This window comes from Lagenorhynchus albirostris, chromosome 15 (genome assembly GCF_949774975.1).
Source record: "Lagenorhynchus albirostris chromosome 15, mLagAlb1.1, whole genome shotgun sequence".
Lineage (NCBI taxonomy): Eukaryota > Metazoa > Chordata > Mammalia > Artiodactyla > Delphinidae > Lagenorhynchus > Lagenorhynchus albirostris.
This window is the reverse complement of record NC_083109.1, coordinates 49,041,203-49,057,892: the sequence shown is the minus strand read 5'-3', so window position 1 is coordinate 49,057,892 and position 16,690 is coordinate 49,041,203. Positions and strand designations below refer to the sequence as shown.

At 40.3% G+C, this 16,690-nt stretch overlaps 1 long non-coding RNA gene across 1 annotated transcript; it reads left to right on the top strand.

The window, feature by feature from the left end:
• Positions 1–12,205: 12,205 nt before the first annotated feature.
• LOC132506501 (uncharacterized) lies at positions 12,206–16,146 on the top strand. The gene is made up of 3 exons (XR_009535861.1): positions 12,206–12,289; positions 14,110–14,228; positions 15,977–16,146. It is a non-coding gene; the product is annotated as an uncharacterized LOC132506501 (long non-coding RNA).
• Positions 16,147–16,690: the final 544 nt, after the last annotated feature.

The following is a 16,690-nucleotide window of genomic DNA, read 5'->3' as shown; positions in this document are numbered from 1 at the left end:
AGAAAAGAGCTCACAATCAAATAACACCAGATGCACAGGAAACAAGGTACCATGAGTGACAGTCAGGAAAAACAACAAATGAGATCATCAGACTGGTAATGAGAGCAGACATTAGGATTAACAGAGATAAAATCTACAATAAATAGGTTTAATAAATATATAGATAGAAGAGAGTTAGAAATATGATGAAGGAATAAATAAAAGACACTCAAAATTGACTAAGCATATTTGAAAGAAGAACCAAATGGAACTTCGTAAGAAAATTGTTGTAATTAAAATGAGAAATTCAATGGATGGGGAAAACAGCAGGTTATACACATCTTGAGATGAGAGTTCATGAATGGAAAATCTCTCTGAGAAAAGTACCCAGAGATGTAGGTACAGAATGCAGTACAGTGACAGTACGAAGGAGGTAAAGAGGTTTAACACATGTGATCAAGATTCCAGAAAAAAAAAAAACTGAGGCAATATCTGAAGAACTAATGACTAAGAAATTTCCAAAAAAAAAATTACATTAATCCTCAGATTCAGAAAACACATTGATCTTGATTATCAGAATAAAGAAAAAGAAACCCATATGTAACTATATCCTAATAAGACTACATATTCTCATATTTTAAAAAAATCTAAATAGGCAGAATAAAAGAAAAATATATGACAATTAGAAAGAGAGCTGTTGTATCAATGACAATAGAAAGCACAGGACTGTGGAATAGATATTTCAAAGCACTAAGAAAAAAATAACTACCAGCATAAAATTGTACAGCCAGCCAAGATAAATTAAAAAAAAAAGATTAAATAAAGACATTTACAGACAAAAAAAATGGAGACTTTTCTACCGATTGACTCTAACCACAGAAACTTCAGAAAATAAACTTCAGAAAGAAAAAAGTCATGCTTGGAAAATCTAAGACACAAGAGAGAATGGTAAGCAGAGAAAATGATAAACATGGTGGTAAATTAATGGTAATTTAAATTGATTTTTTAACACCATGGTAAATTAATGGTGTTAAAAAATAAAGTTGAACTAAAATTCTTGACAACAATAGTATAGAGATCAGGAGGTATAGTGATTGGAGGTAAAATATTCTAAAGTAAAATCTTATTTTGTATGGAAGAAGCATAAAGATTATGCTGAATTTTAGAACTTGTTCAGCTTATGTTAGGTAAGTGTGTTTGATTTTCTAGGGTGTATAAGGAGGTCTTCTGGGCATGGGCTCTCTTTCTTGATCTAGATGCTGGTTACATAAGTGTGTTCATATTGTGAAAATCCAGGAAGCTGTGTACTTATGATATGTACATTTTTCTATATGTGAATTATACTTCAGGAACAATTTAAAATATAAGGATGGAAATATCTAGAGCAAATAGAATATATAAATAGGATATATAATTTTCCAACCATGAGAGGAGCGAATGCATTAGAAAAACACACACATGATACAAAAGACAGTAAACCAGGTAAAAAGTAAAGTGAAACAGGAAAAGAAGCATGAAAAGGTAAAATAAAAAATAAAATATAAAATAAGATAATACAAGAGAATTCAAATATACCTGTAATTGCAATCAATGTAAATTTGGTTAAAGGACAAAAATTTACAGTTTGTTAAAAGACATAAATTTACAGACCACCAAAAAAATATTTACATAGCACCATATAATCTTTTAAATTGTTAAGCAAATGGTATTTATAAACACACCTAAAACAAATGACATGAGATATTACGTACATACTAACTAAAGGAGAGTTGGTGTACATTAATATTAAGCAAAATAGACTTTCTGGGCAAAGCGTTATTCAGAGGTAAAATGGGTCACTAAAAATTGGTAAAACTTGCAATTCACAAAAAATATTATAGGAATTGTAAATTTGTATGATACTAGTGACAAAGCTCTAAAACAAACACATTTTTCAGAAGGCTGGAAGAAACTGGCAAATCTACCATAGTAGTAGGGGATGTTTAACTCTCCCTTCTCGGTAACTGAGTGATTAAGAAAAGGGGGAAGGGGGAGGAAGCATAGGCTAGAGAAGCTTTGAGTAACAGCAGGCACGAAAGCTTGCTCTTAAAATAATACTATTCTTGGGAGAAGCAAAAACCATTTAAAACATGACAATACCTGAGATAAAAACACCTACATATCTCCGGATGAGTTTGTTTAGAATGTTCTTTTAAAAAATAAATTAAATAAAACCCTATGGATTTTTTTTTCTGATTCCAAAACCAATACAATATGTGCAAATAAAATTGCAAGGTCTAGGGGACTTCCCTGGTGGCGCAGTAGTTAAGAATCCGCCTGCCAATACAGGGGACACAGGTTCGAGCCCTGGTACGGGAAGATCCCACATGACGCGGAGCAACTAAGCCTATGCGTCACAACTACTGAGCCCGCGACCCACAACTACTGAAGCCCATGCGCCTAGAGCCCGTGCTCTGCACCAAGAAAAGCCACCGCATTGAGAAGCCCGCGCGCTGCAGCGAAGAGTAGCCCCTGCTCGCCGCAACTAGAGAAAGCCCGTGCGCAGCAATGAAGACCCAATGCAGCCAAAAATAAATAAATTTAAAAAATTGCAAGGTCTAATAAATGTACTGTTAGGCAGCTGGTTTTCCTCAGACCTCCTTAATCTCGAGTGTGAGGCAGGAAGTGTTCTTACAGAGGCTGTGTACTGAGTCTGACACAGTGTCAAGCCCAGCACAGGTGACCACAGTCCTATCGATTTTTTTTTAACATCTTTATTGGAGTATAATTGCCAGTCCTATCAATTAATTAGGCCTCTCCACTCTGCTTTGATGCCTGGAAAATCACTGGTTTGAAATTCTGGAAGGAAGAAAACAGTTCAGTGTATTATCTGGGATTAATTACAGGATCCAATAAAGAGATGGGATTTTCTATCCAATTAGAGAGTGGATTTAACAGCAGGGTAAAAACTGAACAAATACTGTTTTTATCAACTGGAACTTTCCAGAGACCCTTCTTGAACAACAGTCTAGATGTACATGCAACTTCTAGGGGGTCAATAAGATTAAGCAGAAGAGAACAATGGGAAAAGAGGAAGAGCCAGGTGTATGTCCTGGTGTTGTCCAGTTAGAGGAAACACTGAGAACAAATCCACTGGTTTCAAATCACGCACCCAAGTTCTCTCCCTCTTTTTCCCGATAAGCAGAAGTGCAATAAGTGATCTGGTAAAGTATTAATCTCCCTGTATTAGCAACCTGCAGGGAGCTACTTGCAAAGGTTTGCTTTCTCCTCTCAGAGGACTCCCAAGCAGGGAGAAAAACTCTTTAGATGGTCAGTGTATTCATTTTTCATTGCTTCCAGAACAAATAACTGTAAACAGTGGCTCATGGAACCACAAATTTATTTTCTTAAACTTCTTTAAGTCAGAAGTTCAACACGGCTCACTGGGCTAGAATCAAGGTGTGGGCAGGGCTGTGTTTCTTTCTGGGGGGTCTGGGGGAGCATTCATTTCTTGCTCATTTGTTTGTCGACGGAATTCATTTCCTTTGGGTTGTAGGACCAAGACTCCTTGCTTCTTGTCAGCTGAGGGCTGTCCCCAGCTTCTAGAGGCCACCCATGTCCCCTGGCTCATGACCTCCTTTCTGCATCTCCACAGCCAGCAGTGGGGGGTCAAGTTCCACTTATGCTTCACATCACTCCTCCTTCTTCCAGTGTATCTCTCCCAAGCTGGGGAGAGTGCTCTGCTTTTAAGGATTTATGTGATTAAACAGGACCCATCTGGATAATTCAGGCTTCTCTCTCCATCTCCAGCTGCATCACCTTAATCACATCTGCGTCATCTCTTCTGCCATCCTTGTAAGGTGATGTGTTCACAAGTTCCAGGCACTAAGGTGTGGAACCTTTGGGGGAAAGCTTTGTTTTGCTAACCACAGTGGGATAAAGGGGTGGACCTAGCACAGGTTAGGTCTCACAGTCTGGGGATCAAGTTGGCATTTCAGCTACAGAAATGTTCTTTGAGCTGGAAGCCCTGTGGTGGAGAAGGCACGTGGGTAGTCCTATTCTTCCTTCCCCTTCTCCACTCCCCCTCTGCAGGGTCCAAGCCCTGGAGTAAGGAAAGCCAAGAAGATAGTGCAGTCATCACTGGGCTGTGGGTCTTTCACTCACTGGCCTGGCCAATGGTGAAAGGACCCTTTCATGGGTTCCTCAGAGAATCTCTGCAGGGCCTACATTTCTCTTGAGCAAAAGAAGGTACAACTCTATCCACGTGGTCAAATGCACTCCTCTCTCGGCTTCTGTGCATTCAGCAAGGTTTGTCCAGCACGTTCCTGCTGAGGTCTCCTCACCCCTTCAACACCACACTAGATCTATTTCTCTTGTGGTGATGCTGGTCCATGAGAAACAACTGTAGTCTCTCTACTTTTCCAAGCTATGTGTGATGGGAAGGAAAATAGGAAATCAGACTTCAGGGAGCAAGCACAAGGTGACAGGTGGGGGTCCGAGTGGGGCCTTGACCATAGGACAGGAAGCTCTGAAGAGAAGGAGGCAGCTAAAACTGCCTTAATAGAGCGTGTGGAGGGAGGTCAGCGAGTGTGCAATGGGCTCTAAGACAACGTCTTAATCTCAGGTGGGCGTTCTAGAAGCAGACACTGAGATGAGAATTCGAAGGCAAGCAGTTTACCTGGAAGTTTCCTTCGACACTGGCCAGGAAGTGGGGGCCTAATACAGGAATGGAAGGCAGCCTACAAAGAGTGTGTTGTTAAGTTAGCTGTATAATGAGCAACTGGAACTTCACGCCACAGGAGAGCCTGAGGAAACTGTAGGACACACCTCTGAGCTAGCTCACCTGAGGGGTGAGGGGGCTGGGGTATTTGTACACCCTCTCCCATCACTCATTTGTCAAGTGTCCTCCGGGGGGATGCTTAATACCCAGGCACTTCTGGCCTGTCCTGAGCCAGAGTAGCCCTATTGAAAGTCTCCAGTCACAGAGAGATGCAGGAGCAGGCATCTGAAGCCATCAGCTGTATGTTGACATAATAGAATTCCAGGCAGACAAGTGACGCCTCCAGGGCCTAGAGTGAAAGGGAAGGGAAGCTTAAGAGGAAAGCCTGTGGGCTGTTGTTGAGCCCTTTGGAGATGGAATAGGTCCTAATATCTGGATAGGGATGAATCTAGAAGTGGACAAGAGGGCGTCAAAGTAGAAAGATACAGGGTTCCTTTTGACTGAGGAGCAAAGACTAACATAAAATGGCAAAACCCAGCATGTGAGAAGAGCTCTTGTACACGGCATGGACGAGAGTAAACACTGTGGGGAATCAGCAAGGCAGAAGAAGTGAGCATAGCCTTGATGGAAGAAGACAGACTGGCCTGCGTCTTCAAGGATGGGTAGAAGACAGCACAACTCTTCTTGTCATTTGCTTTGGTAATCTTCTTCAGCTGTGATGCTTAATTAAAGCCAGGAGGGAAAGTGAGAGAGAAAATAAATGTGTCAACACCAGGAGGGGAAAGGCACATCTCCCAAGGTTCATTCTAAACACGGTGGTGGGGATGTCCCCTGGGCACGTGATGTAGCGCTCGTGTGTTATTTCAGGGCTGAAATGGCTTTCTCAGCTCCCTCTTCTTAATTTTCTGGAGACTAGTCCAGCGAAAGTAATTAGAGTTGTTTTGATAATGCGTATGCTTTACCACTTTCAATTAAGGACAAGAATACAGTGAGAGAGAGACAGACAGGGACAGAGACAGAGACACAGAGACAGAGAGAGACAGAGAGAATGAATCTGAGCACATACCCAACAGTGGAAGTACTTTGTTGTGTCACCACCACCACTTCTCCATATAAACTGGCACAATGATTTCTTGGTTATTTTAAAGTAACGAATTCCTACATTGTTTCATTTTAAACAACTTAATTAAGGTGTAATTAACATACAATAAATTGCACATATAATAGAGCGTACAATTTTGATGTTTTGATATGTATACATGATAAAACCACTACTGCAATCAAGAGAGTGACCATATCCATCACTCCTCCTACTGCTACTGGTACCCCTGTCCCAGGAAACCACCTGCTTTCTGTTGCTATAGGTTAGTTTACATTGTTAGAATTTTATATCCATGGAACCATACAGTATGTACCCTTTTTTTATCTGGCTTCTTTCACTCACCATAACTATTCTGAAATTCATCTGTGTTTTTTATATGTCAGTAGTCCATTACTTTTTTTTATATATAAACTTATTTATTTATTTGTGGCTGCGTTGGGTCTTCATTGCTGTGCACAGGCTTTCTCTAGTTATGGCGAATGGGGGCTGCTCTTTGCTGCGGTGCGCGGGCTTCTCATTGCGGTGGCTTCTCTTGTTACGGAGTAGGGGCTTTAGGGCGCACTGGCTTAGTTGCTCCGCGGCATGTGGGATCTTCCTGGGCCAGGGCTCGAACCGGTGTCTCCTGAATTGGCAGGCGGATTCTTAATCACTGCCAGGGAAGCCCAGTCCATTACTTTTTATTGCCGAGTGGTCTTCAAGTTTGCAAGTTTGCAAAATCAGGTACCTCTTAATTTTGAGACCTGTCCATTGTATTAGTTTTCTAGGGCTGCCTTAACAAATTACCACAAACTGAGTGGCTTTAAACCACAGAAACTTTTTTCTTTCACAGTTCTGGAGGCTAGAATCTGAAATCAAGGGCCTTGCTCCTTCTGAGGACTAAAGGGAAGAATCTGTTCCGTGCCCTTCTTGTAGCCTCTGGTGCTGCAGCCGTCTTTGGTGTTCCTTGGCTTTTAGATGCAGCATTTCTGTCTCTGCCTCCTCTTCACGTGGCATGTGCGTGTCTCTGTGTCTTTCCTCCTCGTGTAAGGACACTAGTGGTATTAGGTTAAGGGCTCACCCTATTCCAGTATGACCTCATCTTAACTAATTACAACTGCAATGATTCTATTTCCAAATAAGTTCACAGTCTGAGGATCCAGGAAGGACATGAATTTGGGGAGACATTATGCACCCAAGTACAGTCATCCCTCCCCATTAAACGCTATATGGCTCTGTTAAATCAAATTAGGAAGAGAGCGGTGTTTAAGAATCTGCCTGCCAATGCAGGGGACACGGGTTCGAGCCCTGGTCTGGGAAGATCCCACATGCCACGGAGCAACTAAGCCCGAGCGCCGCAACTACTGAGCCCATGCTCTAGAGCCCGCAAGACACAACTACTGAACAAGAGAAGCCACTGCAATGAGAAGCCGGGGCACCGCAATGAAGAGTAGCCCCTGCTCGCCGCAACTAGAGAAAGCCTGCGGGCAGCAACGAAGACCCAACACAGCCAAAAATACATTAAAAAAAAAAAATTGGGGGGTTTCCCTGGTGGCGCAGTGGTTGAGAGTCCGCCTGCCGATGCAGGGGACACGGGTTCGTGCCCTGGTCCGGGAGGATCCCGCATGCTGCGGAGCGGCTGGGCCCGTGGGCCATGGCCGCTGGGCCTGCACGTCCGGAGCCTGTGCTCTGCAACGGGAGAGGCCACAGCAGTGAGAGGCCCGCGTACTGGGAAAAAAAAAAAAAATTGGGAAGAGAGAGTGATTTAAAAAAAAAATACGTGACCTACCTTGAGATAATGTGAGCTGAGACTCACATTTCCCAAAGTGTGTTCCAAATAATTACGTAGGAAATCGCATTCTCTAAAACTAGGATAGTATGCTCAAAAAAGTCTGGTGAATGCTGGGTTTAAAAAGAAGAAGAGTGTCTTTATTGAAGCCTTAACAAACCTTTAACATGTAAAAGGGGAACAAGCTTGGCCCTTTTCATTACCTTTCTTGGCACAGCATTGCTTTCAGAAGAGCTACAAAAGAATTGAAAAGCAATTTAAATCTTTATTGCAGAACTCTTGAAAAACACCACAGGGGAAATATACTACATTATGTACAGTAAAAATGCCCCTAAATCCTCATTCATTTTCCCCAAGCCTACTGATCACCTCACAGCAACTGCCCCCAAATTGTAGAGTCATCCTTTTAAATAAAGCTCCCCAAAGCTTTCTCCCAAAATGAACTCCAAGCTGATCTTGTCTCCTTTGTCCCCTCCTCCCCTCCTCCCTGCACAAATACACATTTTTAGAGAGAGGAAAAGCTCTCAGTTCTTTCTAATGTAGAAAAATTTAGCCTTTAGGAACATCTCTGGTTTTCCTCCCTAACGTCCTTGCTAATGCAAACACACCGAGACTGAGACGTTTTAGAAAGTACAAATGCAGCGGAGTGGGGGAGGTTGTGAATAATGAGGAATTCTAGCAGGTCACACGGTGCAGGTGCGGCTGAACCAAGAAGAAGGGCCAAGGGAAGGAAGATGGCCGACGTTGGAGAAAGATGGTCCATCCCTTTGCTCCAGATCCAACCTCCAGGGCTTTCTGGAGAATTCCTAAACAATGGAAATTGCTATCTTTGATGCCCCTAGTTGGCCTACTCAAAACAGTTTGCCCAGATGGACCTCCCTCTGCTAGCTTCCAGATAATCAGTTTATGCAAAAATGGCGCAAACGAGATTTGGTACAAGATGCAGCAATCTCATTTCCCCCTTCTGTCTTTGACTCCTGCTTTTGTCTTCATTCTTCAGCTCAAGCCAAGCAGCTCCTTCCCATGTGAGTAAACAATCAGATGCCTGCAAAATAAACTAACAAATGTCTCTGAATTGTTCTTTGACAAGAAACATTATTTTTGTCTTCGTCACATAAACTGTACTTCACTAAGAATATCCAAGTGGGGTATACCCTGTACTCTTTTTCTAAAGTTCTACCTTTGCCTTTTAGAGACTTTTTCATGATACACGAGAGACTTTAAATGCTGACACCCGCTCCCCCACCACTTGACAGTGTTGGTACCAGAGCTGCTGAAGACCCACGATGTTTTCGGTTGGAAACCACCAAAAAGTAGGCGACCAGCCCATTGAGCATTCACCATTCACAGAATATACTCAAAACACAATTTAATTTTTTCTACCATTTCCCTTTAAATTCCCTGCCTGTTGGTAAATATTGGGGTAGGTCTAATGAATTAGGCAATAGACAGTTTTATGGCCACTTTAAGCAACACACAAAGCTTCAACATAGAAGTTAGAAGGACCCGTCCTTGATAGTAACGAAATATCTGAACGTGATGATTTCGTGTCAAATCTCCCACTTCCCAGCTCAGCCACTGCAGCCTGTCAGGTTTCAGGGGTGGAGGCGGGGCTGGTCCTTCTTCACTCCTACCCCACCCTGCTCTCTCCTCCTGAAGGTACTGGCCCAGGCAGAGCTGGGCTTGTGAGAACCCATGTCTGACAACCTCTCTCTGCAGTTACCTTTGCAGGTCCTTCCAGGTGCAGATCTTACAACGCAGACCATTCTTCTCCTCTGCCCAGATACTCCATGTCCAGCCCACGGTGCACATGCTCACCGTTGAGGGTCTCATCATCCCTTCAAGGCGGTCCTCTTGCCCCGGACCTGAAACGGCTCCAGGAGGGTCTCTTTCTTCCAGGGTCAATAGCTGGTCCATGGGGGTCACTCATACATGCTATGTCCAGGGGTGAATGGAGTATACTTACTTCCCACATGCAAGAGCTACTCACAGATGAACATCAAAGAATCTCACCAGCTTTCCCCTGACCTCCAGATTTCCTGGAGGGTAGGAGACAGGCTTCCAGCTCCTGGGCCTCCAAAACTCAGGGGATATATCTCAAGTTCTCTGAGGGGTCCCACTGAGCCCTCCCCGCAAGCAACTAGGGTTCAGATGCGGGAATCGCTAACCTCTCTACACCTCTCAGGAGCAGTTTTCTCTAAAAAGTACTCATCACAACATCCTCTCTTTACATCTGCACACTTCTTGAGCCTCTAGATGAGATGCCCAGAAGTCTTGAAACTGATTGTCTTCTATTTTCTTTATTAAATGGTTATTAATTAATTAATTAATTAATATTTTTAGAAATTAAATTATTATGTGTAAATTAAATCCTCAATTTGGATTCCATTTCTATTGTGCCTTGGTTCTTTTTAGGAACTTCAGTTTCACAATCTTATTACAGTAAGACATGTCAGAGGACAAAATGCTAGCATACCCTTTCTCTAAGGAAAAAAAAGCCAGGTGTTGGACAGGTCTAGCACTATGTGATTTTTTTCTTTGATGCTGAGTTGGCCTGATTCTCTATGTTCATGTAATGTAGAAAAATAAGACCTATGTAAACGTGAAGAAAATCATGGCTCAGCGTAAAAACAAAGTTAAATTTTTTAACGACTTCTTTGAAGTTTTAAACAGTGTGTTCTAAGTTCCAATACAATTTTTGAGATAAAACATTTAAGAATAATTAATTTTTAAAATGACTTTGAGAAATAATCTAGATGTCCCAAAATAAGTTGTTTATGAAGTAAATAGATGCATTTTAGTTTTTGGAGAACCCTGCAGTAATTACAAATAATAATCTGCATCTAAGTTTATTGACTAAGAAATGTTGTTCACGCTATACTGCTAAATTTAAAAATTAATCAGTTTCTATGGTGTGATATCCTTTAATAAGTGTGTGTGTATTATGAGTGTGTGTGTGTGTTTGCTCATAAAAAATGTATGAAAAGATATATACCGATATATTAAAAGGAATCACTTCTGAGTGATAGGATTACAAATACTTTTCAGTTTTGTTTTACATTTTTCTACATTCTCTGCTTTTTTAATATTGAATACTTTTACTATTTGTAGTGAGAATAAAAACAAGAAAGATGTTTTTATTGAAATGAAGTATACTCTCAATGTGAGGTTTTTAAATCAACATAATTGTGCTTGAGTTTACTGTTATGAAATTCAGTAAGAGCATTTATATATTAACTATAATTTGGCTTCGATTCTGAATTAGGCAGTTTTTGCATGTGAATACATCCTTGACAATTTTTTTTAAGATATTGATGAGCCAGACCATTTGCAAATGGGTTTATTTATAGTCTCACAATTTAATAGATATTCTTTTTATTCTGTGATTGTAAACTGATTGTAGGCAAAACTTTAGCTATAAAATTAAAATTTGTAAGCATTTCCCCAAACCATAGGAAAATATCTGTAAGAATTGGGTGGCTTTAATACACATTATCTTTCAAGGTTCTTGTTAAAATAGATTGTTTATCAAAAGACATACAGATGGCCAACAAATATATGAAAAGATGCTCAACATCACTAATTATTAGAGAAATGCAAATCAAAACTAAATGAGGCATCACCTCACACCGGTCAAAATGCACATCATCAAAAAATCTACAAACAATAAATGCTGGAGAGGGTGTGGAGAAAAGGGAACCCTCTCACACTGTTGGTGGGAATGTAAATTGATACAGCCACTATGGAGAACAGTATGGAGGTTCCTTAAAAAGCTAAAAATAGGACTACCATATGACTCAATAATCCCGCTCCTGGGCATATACCCAGAGAAAGCCATAATTCAAAAATATACATCACCCCAGTGTTCATTGCTGCACTATTTACAATAGCCAGGACATGGAAGCAACCTAAACGTCCATCAACAGAGGAATGGATAAAGAAGATTGGTGCATATATACAATGGAATATTAGCCATAAAATAGAACGAAATTGTGCCGTTTACAGAGACGTGAATGGACCTAGAGACTGTCATACAGAGTGAAGTAAGTCAGAAAGAGAAAAACAAATATCATATATTAACACATACATATGGAATAGGTGAACTTATTTGCAAAGCAGAAATAGAGACACGGATGTAGAGAACAAATGTATGGATACCAAGGGGAGAAGCGGGGGCGAGATGGATTGGGAGATTGGGATTGACATATACACATTACTATGTATAAAATAGATAACTACTGAGAACAGATTATACAGCACAGGGAACTCTACTCAATGCTCTGTGGTGACCTAAATGGGAAGGAAATCCAAGGAATAGGGGATATATGTATACATGTGGCTGATTCACTTTGCTGTACAGCAGAAACTAACACAACATTGTAAAGCAACTATACTCTAATAAAAAGAATAAAAATTTTTTAAAATAAATAAATAAATAATAAATAGAAAAAAAATAAAATGGAAACCTTTTACTTAGGAAAAAAATCAAATAGATTGCTTATCAATATTTGATATATCATTGTGCCTACAATTTCTGCATGCTTATTTAAATACATATTTCATAGTCACTGGAATATAACTACATGCTTCACTGACATCAGTTCTTCCTGGATCCCACAAGGAGGAAATTTACCTGCTAATGCAATGCATTTGGAGAGAGAGCAGAGAGCCGCAGCCCGGCTTAACATGTGCAGTGCATTCTTACTGCGTCTTCCTGTGGTATCACAGAGCTTATGGATGTGGAGTAAGTGTGGAAAAAGAATGATCTGGTATAGCATTATCTTTTAATTGGAGTTTCTATTTCTGTCACTGTTTCATTTGCTCACCATAATAGCTTAAACCATAGCAATTGGCAGAAGCATCGTTGTTGGTTTGGACTGCAGACAAAAGGACACATGCCAAGTGTTTTATTTCCAAAGAGGCTTGGGGAGGAATTCAGGATTTTGCCTAGATTTTGCTTGGGGAACGAATTAGATCCGAAAATAGCTAAGTGCACATTTAAACCAGATTCCTGAGGTGTCTTTGCATCCAACGAGACCTGATGTGTCTTCCCAACTCTCTTCACCTATGCTACGTATTTCTAGCTAAGGTTAATATTTATAACTCGAAAGATGTATTTTCCTGAAAATAATGTATGAGGAAACTTGGAGCCCTTGTGTTTGTTGGGAGCTAATGTCCAAAAACATCAACACATTTGTACATAAAATGTGAGCAGGCAACTTTGTCCTCACATAAAAGATGGCAACATTTCTGGTAATTCCTGTATTTGGAGGCAGTTCACAAATGGAGGGAGAAATGCTGAGTTTAATTCACCTGGAGAATTGTATTTACAGCTGCTGTTCATGGGTCAACATGAGCTATTAAGGAATACTTTCTAAGTACCCTGTCCTTTTTTATTCCAAAAGTTGAGTCCTGTCCTTACCGAGTCAATTGTGCTTGTTCCCAAACTTGTTTATCCACGTTTCTCAATTTTTAAAATCATGCAAGCTATTAAAAACTCATATAAAACAAACGAAATGTGACTGAAAAGAGATTTTTAAAAATAAAACTAAGTTGAGTACTTTGGAAAATCTCAGTAAAGATGAATGACTTTAAAAATTGCTCTCTAATTAAAAGTGGCCTCAGTGTGAAATATTGGGGAGAAAATGTCAAAAGCAGAAAGATTCCACACTCAGGTTATGTCCGTCTTGTTGTTCCTGCTGTTGTCATTGTAATTTTATTCTTGTCCCTCTTTAAAGAGATCAAAAATTGGAACTGATAGGTGAATCAGGGCACGGTTTATGCAAGAAACACAAAGTGGTCCTGAGCACTGGCAACTGTTAACTGATCTGTTTGTAGGATTCTTCCTGGATCCTATGTCCAGAGATGCTGATTTAGCTGGTCTAGACCCAGTGAGATATGAGCCTCTGGATTTAAAAAATTTCCCTACCTAATTCTAACATGTAGTCAAGTTTTAGCACTAATGCACCAGAACAGGGATTCTAGAACTTCACCTGCAGATATAATCCGTGGATTATAAGTCAGTATGTCTGCAGTGGCGCGGCTCCAGGTTCCGCATTTATAGTAAGCTCCTGTGTGATGTTTATGCTACTTGTCCTGAACCACACTTTGAGGGGCCCAGGATTAAAGAACGAGAAATGAGTACCCCGTCTAGCATTGGTTCTCAGCCTTCAGTGCACCTGCAATTACCTGGACTTGTCTCACAGGGAGCCCAGTTTGATTTCCAGGTGTTGTCACTGTGCACTCAAGGCCCAGAAGCACCTCTCTGGAAGACAATGTGTTAAAACAACAACAACAACAACTGCGCACCTGGCAAAGAACATTTATGTTGAGGCACACTGTCTGTGAATTGCTGCTAAAATATGTTGTTTGTTTTCCGTCTTCAGGATGGTTCCACACTGCTCCATCCTCTCCCCTTCACTTATAAAGTCTGCTGATTAAGGGTCCCCTTGAATAGCCCATATCATGACACCAGGACTTGCCCTACACAGTCAATCAATTCTGTAGACTTTGAAAGCATGAACAAACCATTTGATAACAGAACCATGTGTTATTCTTACCCAGATCCTTCAAACTCAGCTCCTGGAGCTGTAGAAATAGCACATGGATTGAGACCAGATGCCGTGCTCTCCAGAGAGCTGGTTTGGTAACAGGTTTCTGCTGTGTGAACATTCAATTCCCTGGTGAGTTGGGAGGCCTGGAGTGGAGAAGAGTTGGAGGAAGATTAACCCTCTCAAGAGAGGATCTTTGGGAGTGCAAAGAGCAACTTAAATATCTAAATTCCACACCCAAAATTAGGAATGTTGAATGTGATCTCACTCTTGGAATAACTGATTTAGAGCTTATTATCAAGCTTCAAATCAGCAAAGATTTGCACAAATGTGTGATTCATTGTAGCAGATCAAGAGCAGAAGTCTTTCGGACATTAAACATTTGAAAAGAATTTGTTGGACATTTATCATGGATAAGATGGTGGGCTGCTCACGGGAGAAATGCCAAAGAACTAGTGAAAAAAAATGTCAGAATAAACTACGAGTGTGTGGTAGATTGCATTTTCCAAAAATGGCCACATGGGTTTCTTCCCATATGCTCCTCTTGCATGGTGATTTGACACTCCTCTCATGGAGAGATGGGGTCTATGTCTCTCTCCTTGACTCTGGGTAGGTTCTGTGACTACAGCAGAAGTGCTGCTGTGTTTCTTACAAGGTTAGGTCGTAAAAGGTGATATAGCTTTCAGACTTTCTCTTGGGGTACTCCTATTGGAATACAGCTGCCATGCTGTGAGGAAACTCAGAGAATCTCATGAACAGGTCCTGTGGAGGTTCTCCATCAGAGAAATGCATGAACAGGTCCTGTGTAGGTTCCTGCCAACAGCTAGTTCCCCATCAGACGGGTGAGTGAGGACACCTCCAGGTCATTGTAGCCCCAGCCATCCAGACACACGTCTCCTTCTATCCTCTTCAGCTAAGATCCCCAACATCCTGGCACAGATACGAGCCATCTCCACTGTGCCCTGCCCAAATTTTTGGCCTGCAGAACTCACGGAGTAACAAAAGGGCTGTTTTGTGCCCTACACATTAGGGTGGTTTGTTACTCAGCAATAGATAACCAATAGAGGATGACTGAGTTTTCTATCATTTCTTATGACTATAATATCAAGCTTTCAGGGTAATTAAACCATGAAATCTGAGGCTGTCACATGTAATTTAAGGACATTAGAAATCCAGATGTATAGCTTATAGTTTCTGTAGTAAAATTAAAATGATAAGTGTGAAATAAAAGATGAAACAAATCTAAACACTAAACACTGTCTAATGCTAACCACACATCATTGAATAGACATGCAAATAATAATGGGCAAAGAAATTGTGAATACCAAACTATAATTCAAGCTCAGTATAGTATAGAACAATAAGGAAAATGCCTGGTTATTTTTTTTAATGACCTACTTAGGAATTAAAAGGCACAGTTATAGCCAAGGCTTAACTTTCAAATGACAAAATACTAATTACATTTTATTTAAGCAAAATGAAGACAGGTAGGTAAACGAATTAGAAATGAAGTTCATTTTTGTATCATTTGTTTATGAATGTGATTCTATTTATCTGTTTTCTCTTCTAATTAATATGGGAAATGGAAAAAATGAAAGGGACTTGGGAAAATTGGTTTACAGAAATATAAACGTATTTCTCTCTATATATATTAGTTTCTATAAACATATTAGTTTTCTAATACATATATCAGTTTTGTGTGTGGATTTCAGCTCCTTCAAAAATTTAATGAGCTGCTAGCCTCCAAAGTTTCAGAAAACTGAAAAACTAAATGTGGCTCACAGATATAATGAACATAAAATAACAAAACAGACCAATCAATGGCATCACTACTGTGTTGCCAGGTACCTGCCTTGTGACTGACTCTTTTCTTCTCACAGATCCAGGAGCATGGACCTCAGAGTGAACAGGCTAAAAAGGGATGCTGTGGACACTTTCTCCATCATTCACCTCTCCTTCTAAAGCTCTAGCACTGAGCGGTCCCAGTTCTAAAGAGCAGTCCTGTGTACCCCCATTTATGGTTTTTTAATGTTCAATTAATATTACGGAAACAAATCCTTTCAGCAACTTCTAAATCAATTTTCTAAAATCTGCTTGTCTCAGAATTTACCAACAAAACATACAGCTTTTTGAAGACGCTAATGTTCACAGCCCTTTATGCCACTTTATCACACCTCATGTTCTCAAAGCCCTGGAGCAAAAGGAATTTTTTTTGTTTATTTACATTTCTGGGAAAGAATTCCCACTTGCTTCTGTACCTTATCATTTTTTTTGCCAAAATCAAACCTAAAATTTATAGATAATACCTTTTTCTTCATTAAAATCATGAAATATGTTAAAATCCTACCTGCTAAAAAAAAGGAGGGGGAATTTCATGTGGCTCAAGACAAAAGACATTTTTCATAAAATTAATTAAATTAAAACGTGAAATCAAAATAAGAATGAAGTTGAATTCCAGCTGCCAGCCAGGGGCCTCCTCTTCCAATAAGTCACCAGACAGACAATAATGTGAACGCTGATGTCCACTGCAATCACCAGTGCCAAGTGTGGTAGTAGGTACACATACCTACCATAAGAAGAAGGTGATATTTAGA